Genomic DNA, 16,679 nt, shown 5'->3' with positions numbered 1-16,679 from the left:
CTCTGTTCCAGCAATGATGTCCACTGGCAGTTTTACTAATCCAATAAAGGCTATATAGTTTCTTCCTCCTGAAATTTGCTATTTAATAAGTTTATTAAGGCAAATTAGTACAGATCCTCCCGGGTCAGTAATAATTAGCAGTGGCCCAGGATGGAAGCTTTTAAAAACAATTTACATTCCCCTGAATGCATGTTTTACAAAGAGAAAGAATGAGAGTAAGCAGAGGGAATATGCTTATTTAAAGTATCTGCTCCTGAGCCCGTAAGCAAGATCCAAGGGAGGTAGGGAAAAAAGCAGGAGAGTAGCTTCAAAAATAAATTGAATTTATTTGTTTATACCCAGCCTATGTCAGAAAGGATTTCGAATGGGAAACATATTTAAAATAGAACTAGTAATACAAAGGCAAAGGGAAGCAAAGCTATGTCATGAATAAGGGTAAGACGTTGTACAAAAAAAATCCAGGCTCAGGCTAAGTATTGCGATCAAGTTCAGAATGTATCACTTCCTGGTAGCCAGAGTAAAGAGGGGAATACAATGAGTTACTTCCCTCTAATGAAAGAGCAAGCAACTTTCTCCAATGTGAAGGAAGGGTTTGGGCTGATAAAAGGATCAGTATGGGAATCTTCTGGCTTTGTAAATTATGTTCACCTTATTGGTTCAACAGATTGAAAAATAAAGGCAACCTAAAATGAAACTGTATACAAAAGAAAAATTCTGTATCTCTTAGTAGGGATATTTTTTCCTGGAATCTGGAATATCCCTGGGGACTAAACTGTGAAGTAGAAATATAAAGGTTACGGATTTCAAATCCATGCTGGCTAGCCCAAGGCACCACTAATATTTATCATTAGGAAAGCATACAGATTTTTCTTTCTAGTCTGCAGGCTAGAGTTCCAGAGAGAGGAATCCTTGCTGAAATAATCAAAGTTGTGTTTTGTCCAATCTACGTAAGCCTCTTGGGCCTCAGTCTTCACATCTATAAAATGGAATTGGTATTCTCTGCCCAACATCTGTTTTAAAGAGCAGAACTAGGTAGAAACTTGAGGAAGAAAGAGAGCTTTGGAGCAATGGAGAATAAATACCCTTGGCTTCAAGGCCTGGGACTGTCTGTTTATTCAGAAGCAAAGTGCAGACTCGCTTCATGATGGCGTCTATGGCTTGAAGGACACAAAAGAGAGAGAGAGAGAGAGAAAAAAAAAAAAAAAAAACCATGGCCGTTGAATTCAGTGAGTACTTATGGAGCCTAATGCAGTAAAGACTCAGCCGATTGCAAAAATCAAAACCCAACTCGCTTTAACCGAGAGTGGAAATTATTGGCTCTTGTAGTTGAAAAGTCCAGTGATTTCATTCTTGCTTATCGCCCCCACTTCTGTGAGAACAGCGACCACCCTGTCTGATTAACCCTAAATCCCCGGGGCCAGGCAGTAAACAACCAAGCAAATCCATAAACAAGACCATTTATGATAATAAAAAGGATATGAAGAAAATAAAATAATCAGATGTGAGAGCAAGTGACATGGGATGGAGGAGGATGCGGGGGGGCAGCATTCTTGAGGGGGCCAGTCCAGGGAAGGCCTCTTAAGGCAGTAACACTTGAGGTAAAAGATGACAAGCAGCCAGCCAGATGGAGATCAGCGGCAGGGGGCTGGGCACAGCAAGTGCAAAGGTCCTGAGTGAGAACCAGCATGAAGCCCCCGGGATCAGAGAGAAGGCGTGGGGGCCGTAGTGCAGGAGTAAAGGTATGGGGGCGGCCAGGGTAGATGAGCCTGGGGCAGGAGATATCACAGCAATCAAAGCTCTTTCTAAGTGCCGTGGACATCCCTGGGGCAAGCTGGTGTTCAGCAAGGAAAGCCACATGATCTGTGTTATATGTGAAAAGGACCTCTCTGGCTGCTGCATGGAGAGTGGGCAGTCAGAGGGGAAATGTAGGCTGGGCATGGCGGCTCACACCTGTAATCTCAGCATTTTGGGAGGCCAAGGAGGGCGGATCACTTGAGGTCAGGAGTCTGAGACCAGCCTGGCCAACATGATGAAACCTCGTCTCTACTAAAAATACAGAAATGTTAGCCAGGCGTGGTGGCGGGCGCCTGTAATCCCAGCTACTCAGGAGGCTGAGGCAGGAGAATCACTAAAACCCAGGAGGCAGAGGTTGCAGTGAGCCACGATCATGCCACTGCACTCCAGCCTGGGTGACAGAGTGAAACTCTATCTTAAAAAAAAAAAAAAAAAAGAGAGAAGAAAAAAAATGTGGAGGCAGGGAGACCAGCCAAGAGGCTACTGCAATAGTCCAAGCAGGAGAAGAAAATGGATTGGATCCACATGGTAGGAAGACGTGGACTTGAGGATGAGGTGAAGCCAACAGGACTTGCTCATAGACTGGATGTAGAGGTTGGGGGAGAGAGAGGTGGCAATGACTCCTAGGCTTGATCTGACCGGGACGTGTTGTCCTTCACTGAGATGTGGGCAGAACAGAGGAGGTGTTGAGTACGCAGTGGAGGATCCCATCCCCCTGTCTGGGGTACGTGGGGTTTGAGATGTCTGAGACACCCTGGAGAAGATGCCAGATCGGCCGGCAGATGTATGGGGTTGAACCTCCACTGCAGTAACATCATCAGGCATGGAATAGGTGCTTTGTGGATCTTGGTTGAACCTGCAGCTCAGAGCCAGGTATTTTGCGGGATTTGTGTGTATTTCAGGCTGATGTCTTCAGAGTCTTGCCCCACTCTGCCGTTTCTCTCTGGCCCCCGAAGTCGAAGTTGCACCTCTGGAGGGAGGATCTTAATTACCAGCTGGAGCTACTTAGGGAAGCCAGTTTGTGTTTATTTTCTAAATTTATTTCAAAAATGTCCCCAGTGCCAGAAGCCCCCAGGGCCCCCCAGCAGAATTGAAACCATGTTCTACCATGATGAAGTTAAAATTCACACAAGTGAAAACATATTGTTTGTTGGTGCAAGGCAGTCTCTGTCAAAATCTAAAGCACCGCCTTCTGCAGCTGCCCAGGGAAGCCGTGTGGACCAGGGAGAGGCATGCTCAAGGCCCCGCGAAGCCAGAAGCCTTTGTTCTCTGAGCCTGTAGGGAGTTCCTTCCCGCGGCCAGCAGCTCTTTATGAAGAGCTTACCATTTGCCAGGCCCTAATGGAAGTGCTGTGGATTCAGCAGCAAACCAAACACAGCAAGATGCATGCCCACAAGGCATGGACCTTCCAGCTCAGGAGGCTGACTGTAAACAATGGAATGCAAAGTATAATGTCAGAACAAAGTGTTCTGAAGAGACACCAAGAGAGTCAGGGAGGAGGCTGTCACCAGGGCTTTTGTTTTGTGGTGTTTGACTCTTTTTTTTTTTTTTTTTTTTTTTTTTTTGAGACAGTCTCACTCTGTTGCCCAGGCTGGAGGTGCAGTGGTGCAATCTTGTCTTACTGCAACCTCTGCTTCCTGGGTTCAAGCGATTCTCCTGCCTCAGCCTCCCAAGTAGTTGAGATTACAGGCACATGCCACCACGTCCAGCTAACTTTTGTATTTTTAGTAGAGACAGGGCTTCACCTTGTTGGGCAGGGTGGTCTCGAACTCCTGACCTCAAGTGATCTGCCCTCCTCAACCTCCCAAAGTGCTAGGATTTCAGGTGTGAGCCACCGCACCCAGGCTCCTCTGACTTTTGAGCAAAGACCTGAAGGAGGTGGAGGAGGAGGCCATGCCGACATCTGGGTAAAGAGTGTTCCAGATAGAGGGAAGCACTGTGCAAAGGCCAAGGCGTGATTAGAGTCGGTGAGCTCCAGAAACTGGGAGGAAACCAGCAAGACAGAAGCAGAGGGAACAGAAAGAATTGCGGTGGGCAATGAGGGTGACGCCTTTGGGCCATTGTAAAGCTTTGGGTAACAGCCAAGGGCGATAGAAGTCATTGGAGGGTTTGGAACAACATGATGTGACTTTGGTTCAGAAGCTGCCTCTGGCTGCCTGGTGGAGAACAGACTCCAGGGGACAGGGATTGAAGCGGGTGTCTGCATTAAATCAGCAACTTCCAGACTCCCAGGGGAAAGAATCTGTGGGGTTTAAAGAATGGTCCAGGATTGGCCTGGTGCAGTGGCTCACACCTGTAATCCTAACACTTTGGGAGCTCGAGGCAGATGGATCACTTGAGGTCAGGTGGATCACTTGAGGTCAGGAGTTTGAGACCAGACTGGCCAACATGGTGAAACCCCGTCTTTACTAAAAATACAAAACTTAGCCAGGTGTGGTAGTAGGCGCCTGTAATCCTAGCTACCCAAGAAGCTGTGTCAGGAGAATCACTGGAACCCAGGAAGTGGAGGCTGCGGTGAACAGAGATCGCCGCACTGCACTCCATCCTGGGTGACAGAGCGAGACTCTGTCTCAAAAAAAAAAAAAAAAAGAATGGTCCGGGACACAGAAGGTGCCACATGTAGCTGTATCTTAGGATATTCTGCGTGCATGTCCCAAGTTGAGGACAAAAAAGCCTTCTAATCAGTTCCATCTGCCGTTGAGTCCTGGCTCCACCATCTCCTAACCTGGGCAAGTCTCTCCATCCCTGAGCCTCAGTTTGCTCATCTATTAAATGGGTGGAAGCAAAGCCCCCACCATATAGGGTTATAAGGATGGAGCTATGTGAAAGCAGCTAGCACAGAGCCTGGCTTACCTGCCCAATATGTGGGCCTTTCCACCAGGGGGCTACCTGTGTCCCTGGGGACATGCAAGGGGGGGTTCTGTGGTACCAGGGCAAATTGTTGAATTGCTACATATTTATTTTACTTGAATTAGAAAACTATAACTAGCTTGCCGACCCCTGATTTTACAATCATTTTATAAAAGTATAGGCAACACGGAAATATGACAAAGATGATGACAGTCATGAGCAGACCAGGCCTGGGTCCCAGCCAACTGCTTCAGCTTGGGCATAAATACTGACAGTTCCCTCCCCTGCTCCCTGCCGCCTTGCTTTTGTGCAAGAGCTGCCGATTTTGCAGCTTTTATTTTGCAGGGCAGGTGAACCCTCCTCTGAAATGTCACCTGGGTAAGGGTGGAAGTTCAGTTAAAATTCAAGCACCTGCTCAAGATCTGTCAAAACTGTCCTCCAGCCCCACTCTACTGCGCTCACTCTGAAAGCCGTTCGTGGGAAGCCCCGAAGCCCCACTTCCCAGGGATGTGCCACTGGCGAGTCAGAGCTGGACCTAGGTCTGTGGCCTCTGTCCCAGCCAAGCGGGAACCCCTTAGGTTTTGACTTCTGGGCTCGGATGCAGCCAGGAGGAGATACTGTTCAGCCCTGCCCTGTGAGAAGAAGAGAATGGGGAGGCCTGGCAGCTGACACTGTGCTACTGCACTCTAGCCCAGGCGATAGAGGGAGACTCCATCTCCAAAAAAAACAAAAAAAAACAAGTATTATTTATGTTTTGAGATGTCACAACTTTAATTTAAAATACATTTAAAACCTAGATTCATGTTGAATGGCTGAAATTTCATAGGCAGTGTGATTAAAGATGATTCCAAATTTCAGCAAGGGGACATTTAGTTCAGGCATGAAAAAGAAGGTAACAAGCTAAGGTAACTATAAACAACAAAGGCACCATACATAGATATAAAGCCAGAAGAAAAGGGATCTAAAGTAGACAGAGAAGGTAGGCTGACGCTCCGGTTACAGATTCTCATTATCAGCTCATCACACCAGCGGAACTCTCTGGCAATTTGCTATCCACATCCATGGCGTTTGGTAGCCCTGAAGATTGTAACAACCCCCAACCTCTTGGTTAAAATGGCAGGTGTGCTGACAAGAACTGTCTTAGGTACCCGCTGCCTGCTGGGCATCACATTCTTCTTGGTATATTTTAAAAGAACACAAGTTTGGGCCAGGCACGATGGCTCATGCCTGTAATCCCAGCACTTTGGGAGGCTAAGACGGTGAATCATTTGTAGTCAGGAGTTCAAGACCAGCCTCGCCAACATGACAAAACCCCATCTCTACTAAAAATACAAAAAAAAAAAAAAATCAGCTGAGCAGGGTGACGTGTACCTGTAATCTCAGTTACTTGGGAGGCTGCGGCAGCAGAATTGCTTGAAACCAGGAGGCAGAGGTTGCAGTGAGCCAAGATCATACCACTGCAGTCCAGACTGGGCAACAGAGTGAGACTCCATCTCAAAATACATACATACATACATACACACAGACATACATACACACACACACACACACACACACAAGATGTGCAGGCAAGATGCAGCGGGACCGAGGAGGGGGTCCTTCCTTGCTCTCCCTTGCCTTAGCAGGCAATCTGCCAGTGTCAGCGTGTCCTCTGGAAGCCAGGAGGTGTGCCTGGGTGAGGTGCTATCCCTGAAGAAGATGTCCAGGGGCTGGCATGGTGAGGGCAGTAGTAAGAGGGAGGCAGACAGTTTGGCCCCAGGAGGAGGTGGCTGGGGGAGGAAGCCCAGAGGGTAGAATTAAGGCATCTGGCCAGGGAGTCAATGGTCGCACAGCAGCAGCTGACGTTGGTGGCACCTAGCGTCATCCTGCCTTGCCTGAGTTTCTGCTGCATTCTCTGGTCCTGGCCCCGTCTGCTTCTCTTCACTCCCCTTGCCATTACCTCTGTGGTCCAAGTCACCATCATCTTTCTCCTGGACGCCGTCACAGCCTTCTCACTGTCTCCTTGCTGTCTATGAATTAGGATACAAGCTCATCAAAATAACGAGGCTTAAATAAAACACAAATCTGTTTCTCTCTCATGAGAAAATCTGAAATGTGAACAATCTAGGGCCAGAAAGGCAGCTCTTCCATGCCTGAAGCCCAGGCACAGCGGCTTCCTTTCCCCACATCCCCCAAAGACAGGGTCTTACTCTGTCACCTCTGTCACTCAAGCTGGAGTGCAATGGCATGATCATGGCTCACTGCAGCCTCGACCTTCCAGGCTCAAGCCATCCTCCCACCTCAGCCTCCTAAGTAGCTGGGACTATAGGCAGGCGTCACCATGCTCTGCTAATATTTTTATTTTCTGTAGAGATGGAGTCTCCTATGTTACCCAGGCTGGTCTCAAACTCATAGTCTCAAGGAATCCTCCTGCCTTGAGCTCCCAAAGTGCTGGGATTACAAGCATGAGCCACCGATTCCAGGCACATTCCAGGCAGCAGGGAAAAGAAGGAGGCAGAGACAGAGAAGGGCACCACCCAGCGGTTGCACTTATGTCTTCTGCTCACACCCCATTGGCCTTAACGGAGTCACTTGGCCACATCTTCCTGCAAGGGAACCTGGGAAATGTAGTCTTTATTCTGGGCAGTCACGTGCCAATAAAAACTGCTACTATAAAGAGGGGAAGTGAAGTGGGTATTGAGGGTCAGCTGGCAGTCTCAGCCTGACACCTCTCCTCAGTTCTCATCACGGTAGCCAGAAGGGTGAAAAGGAAAGCTGAACACGTCACCCTCTGCTTAAAGCTCTTCAGTAGGCTGGGCACAGTGGTTCACGCCTGTAATCCCAGCACTTTGGAAGGTCGAAGCGGGTATATCTCTTGAGGTCAGGAGTTCGAGACCAGCCTGGCCAACATGGCAAAACCCTGTCTCTACTAAAAATACAAAAACTAGCAGGGCATGGTGGCTGGCGGCTGTAATCCCAGCTACTCGGGAAGCTAAGGCAGGAGAATCTCTTGAAACCAGGAGGCAGAGGTTGCAATGAGGCAAGATTACGCCTCTGCACTCCAGCCTGGGCAACAGAGCGAGACTCCATCTCAAAAAAAAACAAAAGCTCTTCAGGGAAGTTTAATGGACTGGCACCACCTGCTTCTCCAGACTTTTTCTCCTACTCTTTTCATCATTTACTCCACTCCAGATCCAATGGGCTTTTTTTAATTCCTTGAACATCCATGCTCCCCACTACCTTAAGATTCTGCCCACTCCATGCCCTCTGTCTGGAACACACTTCCCCAGCATTCTCCCCTCCTCTTGTTCTCAAGGTCCAAGGCCTCACCAGTTCCTATGCACCTCTTAAATCTCTGAACCAGTGCCATGTCCTTAGGGAAGTCTTACCTGATTCCCCTCAAAAGGTTAGATTCTGCCATCATAAGCTCCCAGGATGCCTCATGCTTATACAGCACATTTTGCACTCTTTGTAACCATTTCATTGATTATTTGAAGTAATTGATGTGAATTCTGTGTTCCCCACCAGCTGTGTGTTCCAGGAGGGCAGAGAACATGTCCACTGTGTTCACTGCTATAACTGGCACATAGTAGGTGATCAGTAAATCGTTGATTCTTACTGTTGATGGTCTTGCCCTATGACCCCATCCATGGTAACAACTGCCTTCTGGAATTTCTAACTTTCAGGAAACTGACTTTGTTTATGTGCCTTTGACTTTATTAGAAATTAAGTAGGTTAACGTGGTCCACACAAAACAGGATGTATTTCTCTTATCTGTAGAACTCTAGAGGTTAGCAGTCCAGGGACCTCTTCTGATGAAGAACTCAGATTCCTGCCAGCTTGCACCTTCACCAACCCTCAAGTGTCTCGCCCTCATGATCCAAGATAGTGACATTTCAGTTCCAGGTATCAGAATGGAGGAAGGGGCAAAGAGGAACTGCCTTTTCCCTTTCAGACAGCACGTGGAGGTTCTCAAAGACTTTCCCAGAAGCACCACACAATACTTGCACTTACATCCCACTGGCCAGCAAGGGAGGCTGGGAATTGTAGTCTTCATTCTAGGCAGTCATGCCTTACTAAAAATTCCATCACTTTGGAAGTAGGAAGAACAGGTACTGGATGAAAAACTAGCAATCTGCCACAGCACTTAATTCTCAACTCCTATCTTACAGACCTCAATTTCCATTTACTGCATTTTCTTCTCCTCAAATCCTGGTCTCTGGTTCTGCAACCTTAGCCGGGTGCCTGGACCCTGGTGCATTCTCCTCATTTGCTAGATCCTCTAGTCTGACATGTTTGCCCTGGATTATTCCTCCACACTGTACACATACCTGCTACCACCTGTATTGTGAATCAGCAGCCCTGCTCCTTAACAGTGTCATTTGTGCGTTGGGAGGACAGGGGAGTGTACCATTGTTTTTTCTCAAAGAGTGGGCATTCTGAATGTTCTCATCCGCGTTAGTGTCAGTGTGTTTAACTAGAGCAGCATTCCCACCTAAGGGCAGCCCCATCCCCTGGAGGGATAGGGGGACACATTAGAAACTAGGGGTGGGTCCAGGCGTGGTGGCTCACGCCTGTAATCCCAGCACTTTGGGAGGCTGAGGTGGGCAGATCACTTGAGGTCAGGGGTTCGAGACCAGCCTGGCCAACATGGTGAAACCCCGTCTCTACTAAAAATACAAAAATTAGACAGGTGTGATAGCGGGTGCCTGTAATCCCAGCTACTCAGGAGGCTGAGGCAGGAGAATCGCTTGAACTTGGGAGGCAGAGTTTGCAGTGAGCCGAGATCGCGCCACTGCACTCCAGCCTGGGTGATGGAGCAAGACTCTGTCTCAAAAAAAAAAAAAAAAAAGAAAGAAAAGAAAAGAAAGAAACTGGGGGTGGGCGGGAGGCAGAGGTTGCATTGAGCCAACATCGCACCACTTCACTTCAGCCTGGGTAACAGAGTTGACACTCTGTCTCAAAAAAAAAAAGAAAAAAAGAAATTGGGGGTTGGGGTAGTTGGTTGTCACATGAAGGGAGAGAACTGTTTGCTCTCAGAGGCAGGGCCGGCAATACCACTCAAACCAATATGCTGGACAGTCTTGTATGAAGTGGAATCGTCCCACCCAAATGCCCACCACACTGAGTCCCTGAGAGATGTCAGTCGGCTGAGCAGTATTTATGGATGCCTTGTGCACAGCACGTTCCAGGTTTCATGTGGTTTGCTCTTAATTAAAATACAAAACAAACAAAACAAAAAACCACTTTATTAAATGTATTGTTTTTTCTTACTCTTGTTTTCCCGGAAAAATGACCAGTGCATCAAACCAGTGATGTCATAGGTAATGATGCTTAGGATGAAGCATAGGTTTGTGCAGGAGCATCAGTGTGAAGATAAATGAGGAGGCCAAGCGCAGTGGCTCATGCCTGTAATCCCAGCACTTTGGGAGGCTGAGGCAGGAGGATCACTTGAGCCCAGGAGTTTGAGACCAGCCTGGGCAACATGACGAAACCCTGTATCTTCAAAAAATACACACACACACAAAAAAAAAATGAATTAGCCGGGCATGGTGATGAGTGCCTATAGTCCCAGCTACTCAGGAGGCTGAGGTAGAGGATCGATTGAGCCTAGGAGGTTGAAGCTGCAGTGAGCTAGCTGTGATCACGCCATTGCACTCCAGCCTGGGTGACAGAGCAAGAGTCTATCTCAGAAAAAAAAAACAAAACTGAGAAGTTAGTGAAAGCGGGGACTCCTCTATGGCTAAATCCGTGAAGGAGTGCTGCTCTACCCGAGTGAGTGCCATCCACTGAGAGGCCTGGCACCGTGGAAGGAGTGGGATGCTATTTGGGGTCAGAGGACCTAAGTTCCAATTCTGACCCCGATTCTTCTGAGCTCTCAGACCTTGAAGGAGGTATTTAACTTGGCCGACTTTCCACTTCTTCCTCTGAACCAAATCTCAATAATAACTGACATTTACTGAGCACTCACTACATACCAAGCACCATTCTAGTTGGCTTGTATGTTTTACTTCATTTAATCCTATTACTATCCCCATTATACTAGTCTGCTCAGTCTGTCATAATAAAATACCATGGAGCGGGTGGCTTACACGACAGAAATTTCCTTTCTCACAGTTCTGCAGGCTGGAAGTCCATGATCCAGGTGCTGGCAAAGTTGGTTTCTAGTGAGGGCCCTCTTCTTGGCTTGCAGATGGCTGCCTTCTTGCTGCGCCTTCACCCGGCCTTTCCTCGGTGCATGTACATGGAGAGAGAGCCAGAGAGAAACAGCTGTCTGGTGTCTCCTCTAACAAGGACACCAATTCCATTGGGTTAGGACCCCACCCTGTGACCTCACTTAACCTTAATTACTTCCTTAGAGGCCCTACCTCCAAATACAGCCACGTAGGGAGGTTAGATTTTCAACATATGAATTTTGGGAGGAGACACAAACGTTCAGTTCGTAACACCCATTTTACAAATGGGGAAAGTGAGGCAGAGAGTGGCTAAATGAACAGCCCAAGTCACATGGTTGGCAGTGGCAATATTCAGACACAGGTGGCCTGGCTCCAGAGACCCTGTCCTTATCCATAGTGCTGTGCTGCCTCTGCCAGGGACAGGGATGTACGTCTGGTTTGAGAAAAAGGATTCCCAGTAAGAATCTAGGAGCTCGTGCAGTGCCGCAGACAGTGGACTCAAAGGAAGAAAAGAAAGTGCAAAGGAGGCTGGAGTCACTGAGAAGTGTGGTGGTGGAACGCCAAGATCTGACACCAAGAGGAGGAGAAAGTCCCAGTGTTTCTGGAGAAGACAAATATTTTTTATCTCTTTGGGTTTTTCTGATTTTGCTTTTGTGTATTTTGTTTTGTGCGTGTGTATGTATGTGTGTGTGTTTTGAGATGGAGTCTCGCTGTATCTCTCAGCCTGGAGTGCAGTGCTGCGATCTCAGCTCACTGCAATCTCCACCTCCCAGGTTCAAGCGATTCTCATGCCTCAGCCCCCTGAGTAGCTGGGACCACCAGCTGATAGCTCCTAAAGCCACCACACCTGGCTAATTTTTGTATTTTTAGTAGAGACAGGGTTTCACCATGCTGGCCAAGCTGGTCTCAAACTCCTGACCTCAAGTGATCCACCCACTTCAGCCTCCCAAAGTGCTGGGATTACAGGCGTGAGCCACCGCGCCTGGCCAAGATTTTTCGTGTCTTTGTAAGATGAAAAATCAAATTCTTAGATTCCTCCGCTACAAGAGTGCACAGCATCTTATGCAGAGTAAAACTCACACAAACAATGACAAGCAACCACACAAACACGGCAGCATCCTTCGCTCCCCACTGAGGGGATGCATCGCCTGGAGGTGATCAAAGCAATGTGCAAGGGATCTGAATGCACTTCTAGAAAGGACATGGCCTGCGTGGACAAGGGGTGATGACCTGGTTGGAGCTGAGTCAGGGCACGTGTGGGAGTAACAAGCACAGTCCCGACGGGAGCTAGTGTGTCCTGCATGCGACTGTGTGCCTGGCAGGGACTGAAGGGCTTGTCTATACCCGTTCATTAACCCTTACAACCACAGAAGGCAGGTACTGTTACGCATCCCCATGTTAGAGATGGGGAAACTGAGGCACAGACAGGTTCACTTGCCCGACAGCTGACACATAGCAAGCTCTTCTTTTGCACCAGTCGTTGCACATCATCTCACTGCATCCTCGCAGCAGCCCTGCAAAGGAGATGGTTTTTTAAATCTCCATTTTACAGATGAGGAAACTGAGGTCCAGAAACGTCCCTTTCCCAGGGTCACACAGCTAGTAAGAAGAATGTGGAGATTTGATCCCAGGCTAAGCTGACTTATCTGCTAGGATGTTTATCTTTCATAGAGAATAGAATTTGAGATGAACTAGGAAGTGGAGAACATGGATCAACTGAACGGATGGAAGAAAAGAGTCTTTCAGGGGGCCAGGCATGGTGGCTCATTCCTGTAATCCCAGCACTTTGGGAGGCTGAGGTGGGCAGATCACTTGAGGTCAGAAGTTCAAGACCAGCCCAGCCAACGTGGCAAAATCCCGTCTCTACTAAAAAAAAAAACACACACACACACACACAAAAAAAATATTAGCTGGGCATGGTGGTGCATGCCTGTCGTCCCAGCTACTCAGGAGGCTAAGGCAGGAGAATTGCCTGAGCCTGGGAGACAGAGGTTGCAGTGAGCCAAGATAGCACCACTGCACTCCAGCCTGGACAACAGAGCAAGACTCCATCTCAAAAAGTAAAAAAATAAGGAAAGAGCCTTTCAGGAGAAACAAGGTGACCCTAAAGATCTTTGGCAAAAGGTATCCCTAGCCCGATGCAGGAATGGCCAGGCATTCGGGCAGGCTGGAAGGGGAGCGTTTCAAGATGCAGCCAGGGCTTTAGGAAAGACCATGCCGGAGAGGCTCAGGAGTGGCTGAAATCAGGGCAGCCATGGCTGCTTGCCTGACACGTGGGCCTGGTTGCTAAACATGTGATTTATGGTCTTTAGGAGCTATCAGGAAAATAGTATGTCACTGTGTTAGCACTGAACTCTCTCCAAAGCATCCTGCCCAGCTGGTCATTAATACAATTCAGGCCATAGCCTCTTTAGTGCTCTTAAGATAAGTTAAACACTTAGATAGCACAAGAGATGTGGCCAAGGTTTCCCTCCCAGGGAGTAGACGCCTCTCTGGCTAGTCTGGAGGCAGCATTAAGCAGCCTCACTTAAAAAATATACCTGCCTCAGAGGAGAAGGAGCAGCCAGGGAGTTCATCGGGGCCCTGACAAGAGTCATTTTTCTAACACAAATTTGTCAACGATTTTCACATTCATGTCTCCAAGCAGCCAACGACAAAAAGTAATGGGATCAAACCACAGCAGGAGAGTTTGAAAAACCCCAGCCATTACCAGCTTAATCAGAACAGGTTTTGATAAGTATTTGTCACTGAGTTTACTGATCAGCAACGTGCAACAATAATACTAAGTATCGGCTGGGGATGTGGTGGCTCAGGCCTGTAATCCCAGCACTTCGGGAGGCTGAGGTGGGCGGATCACTTGAGGTCAGGAGTTTGAGACCAGACTGGCCAAGATGGTGAAACCTCATCTTTACTAAAAATACAAAAATTAACCAGGCATGGTGGTGCACACTGTAGTCCCAGCTACTCAGGAGGCTGAGGCAGAACAATCCCTTGAACCCAGGAGGCGGAGGTTGCAGTGAGCTGAGATTGCACAACCGCACTCCAGCCTGGATGACAGAGCAAGACTCCATCTCAAAAAAAAAAAAAACAAAAATACTACTAAATATCATACCTGTGGGATGCAGAAGGGTGGCCCAGATAGGCATTTACAGTCCTAAATGACATTTGTTAGAAAAACAGTACAATTCATAAGAATAATTGGAAAGACCATTAAAATAAGGCTTTAGCAAACTTAATCAAAGGGGAAAAGAGAGAGATCAATAAACAACATCCAGAATGAAAGGGTGGACTTACTAAAATTCAGGGGAGGTCGTTTCTTTTAATTACAAGAATGCCAGGTACGCTGTTTTACCAATGAATTTGAAAATCTAGGTCAGATTGACACTTTTCAAGAAGACACAAATTACTGAAATTAGCCCAAGTGGAAATAAAAAATAAATAAAACAAACCAAAGATCATGAAAATTTGTTAAATCATTAAAGAAGAAGTGCGTTTTTGGTGCTCCCCAAAAAAGGGCACCAGGTCCTGCTGGTTTTAAACAAGAGTTCCAACAAACCTTCAAGGAAAGGATAAATCTCATCCAGCACAAACTACAGAGCAAAGAAAAAGATGGGATGCTCTCCCACGCATTTTATAAGACTAACATCACCCTAAAGCTGACACTGGAGTTATAGAGCATGTGACAAATGGACAAATTGCAGTCATCGCTGCTGAAGTTGGAAGGCCCCTGCAATCCCAGCAGATACCTTCATCCATGCCCCGTGACTTTTTTTTTTTTTTTTTTTTTTTTTTTGAGACGGAGTCTTGCTCTGTCTCCCAGGCTGGAGTGCAGTGGCGCAATCTCGGCTCACTGCAAGCTCCACCTCTGGGTTCACGCCATTCTCCTGCCTCAGCCTCCCGAGTAGCTGGGACTACAGGCGCCCACCACCACACCCAGCTCATTTTTTGTATTTTTAATAGAGATGGGGTTTCACCTTGTTAGCCAGGATGGTCTCGATCTTCTGACTTCGTGATCCACCGCCTCGGCCTCCCAAAGTGCTGGGATTACAGGCGTGAGCCACCGCGCCCGGCCCCATGCCCTGTGACTCTTTACAGAAGTTCTGCAGATCCTGTCTGAGCTGTAGTTTCCACACTGGTGAAAAGAGGGGTCTGGACTATAATTTGTATCATTTATTTGGCACCTGCCCCTTGCCTCATAACGCACCTGCAAGCAGATGGAATAGCCATATTTTATAATTTTAAAAAAAAAAAACACACACACACTGAAGACTGACTGGATGCGGTGGCTCACACCTGTAATCCCAGCACTTTGGAAGGCCCAGGCGGGCGGATTACCTGAGGTCAGGAGTTTGAGACCAGCCTGGCTAACATGATGAAACCCCATCTCTACTAAAAATACAAAAAATTAGCCAGGTGTGGTGGCAGGCACCTGTAATGCCCGCTACTTGGGAGACTGAGGGAGGAGAATCGCTTGAACCCGGGAGACAGAAGCTGCAGTGAGCCGAGATCACCCCACTGCATTCCAGCCTGGGCGACAAGAGTGAAACTCTATCTCAAAAAAAAGAAAAAAGGAAACTGAAGACTTTGCTGTGTTACCTGAGCCCTGAAGCAATGACACCCTTGTAGCAATGAGAATACTCAGATAATAGTTTCTAATACCATACTGCAAGAAAAAGGAACCAGAGCTCCATGGAGACATGGCTGATCCTAGGGCTGGGCCAAGAACTATATGATTATCCTGGAGCATCTTTTAGCACCATAAAGTAAGGAATTGCTCAGAAAAACCCAAAGTGATGAGTTATGCCGGAGGAACACAGGATCCAATTGAAAGAGTTCCCAATGGCCAAATCCAGAAAAATAAAATAAAAAGAACAACGAAATAAAATAAAAGCTGGAGTAATAAAATAAACAATGTTCTATCGGATCCCAATGGCCAAATCTGGAACAATAAAATAAAAAGAAGAGCAAAATAAAAGCTGGAATAATAAAATAACTAATGTAATAATCAGATTCTAACCCAAAGTATAAAATAAGTGTGTATGAGTCTATACTGATGTAGATAAATGATTGCATAAATAAATAAGTGGAGAGAATAGACAAATCTCCCATGCGGAAAAATTCCAGGTAACTTTTGTAGATACCACACCCATAGTGTGAGCCACATATAGTGACTTCTTTCCAAAGAGTACAACATAGACGGGGGGAATGGTAACTTCGGAGTGGAGAACCCTGATGAAGACCACCTGAGCCAGGTGATCAAGGTCAACATCAACAGTGATTAGTCATGTTGATAATATTGACCCTTGATGTGATGTGAAGAGAATGGCACTCTACGTCTGTGACCTTCCCAAAACCCAGGAACCCAGTGTAATCATGAGGAAAACATCAGAAAAATCCCAGTTGACAAACATTTTACAAAATACCTGACCAGTTCTCCTTCACGCTGTCCTCAAAAGCAAGGAAAGCCTGAGAAACTGGCACAGCTCAGAGAAGCCTAAGAAGACGGGACGACTAAGTGTCATGTGGTATCCACATCCTGGAACAGTGAAAGAACAGTAGTGGGAAGGCCTTAAAAATCTGAATAAGTAATTGACAGTAGTTCGCACTATCTGCTTATTAGTTTTGACAAATGCAGCATACTAAAGGAAGATGTTAACAAAAGGAGAAAGTGGGCGTGGGGTGTATGAGAACTCTCTGTACTATCTTTGCAACTTTTCTGTAAATCTGAAACTATTCCAGGCCGGCCACGGTGGCTCATGCCTGGAATCCCAGCACTTTGGGAGGCCGAGGTGGGCGGATCGCTTGTGGTCAGGAGTTCAAGACCAGCCTGGCCAACATGGTGAAACCCTGTCTCTACTAAAAATACAAAAATTAGCCAGG

General features: G+C 47.1%; 1 protein-coding gene across 2 annotated transcripts in view; it reads left to right on the top strand.

Annotated features, from left to right (window-relative positions):
* Positions 1 to 16,679, top strand: part of EYA2 (EYA transcriptional coactivator and phosphatase 2) — a 300,174-nt gene that overhangs the window by 254,314 nt on the left and 29,181 nt on the right. The gene's annotated exons all lie outside the window — the stretch shown is intronic.

Source organism: Macaca thibetana, chromosome 10 (assembly GCF_024542745.1).
Source record: "Macaca thibetana thibetana isolate TM-01 chromosome 10, ASM2454274v1, whole genome shotgun sequence".
NCBI lineage: Eukaryota > Metazoa > Chordata > Mammalia > Primates > Cercopithecidae > Macaca > Macaca thibetana.
This window is presented reverse-complemented; position numbering and strand designations above follow the sequence as displayed.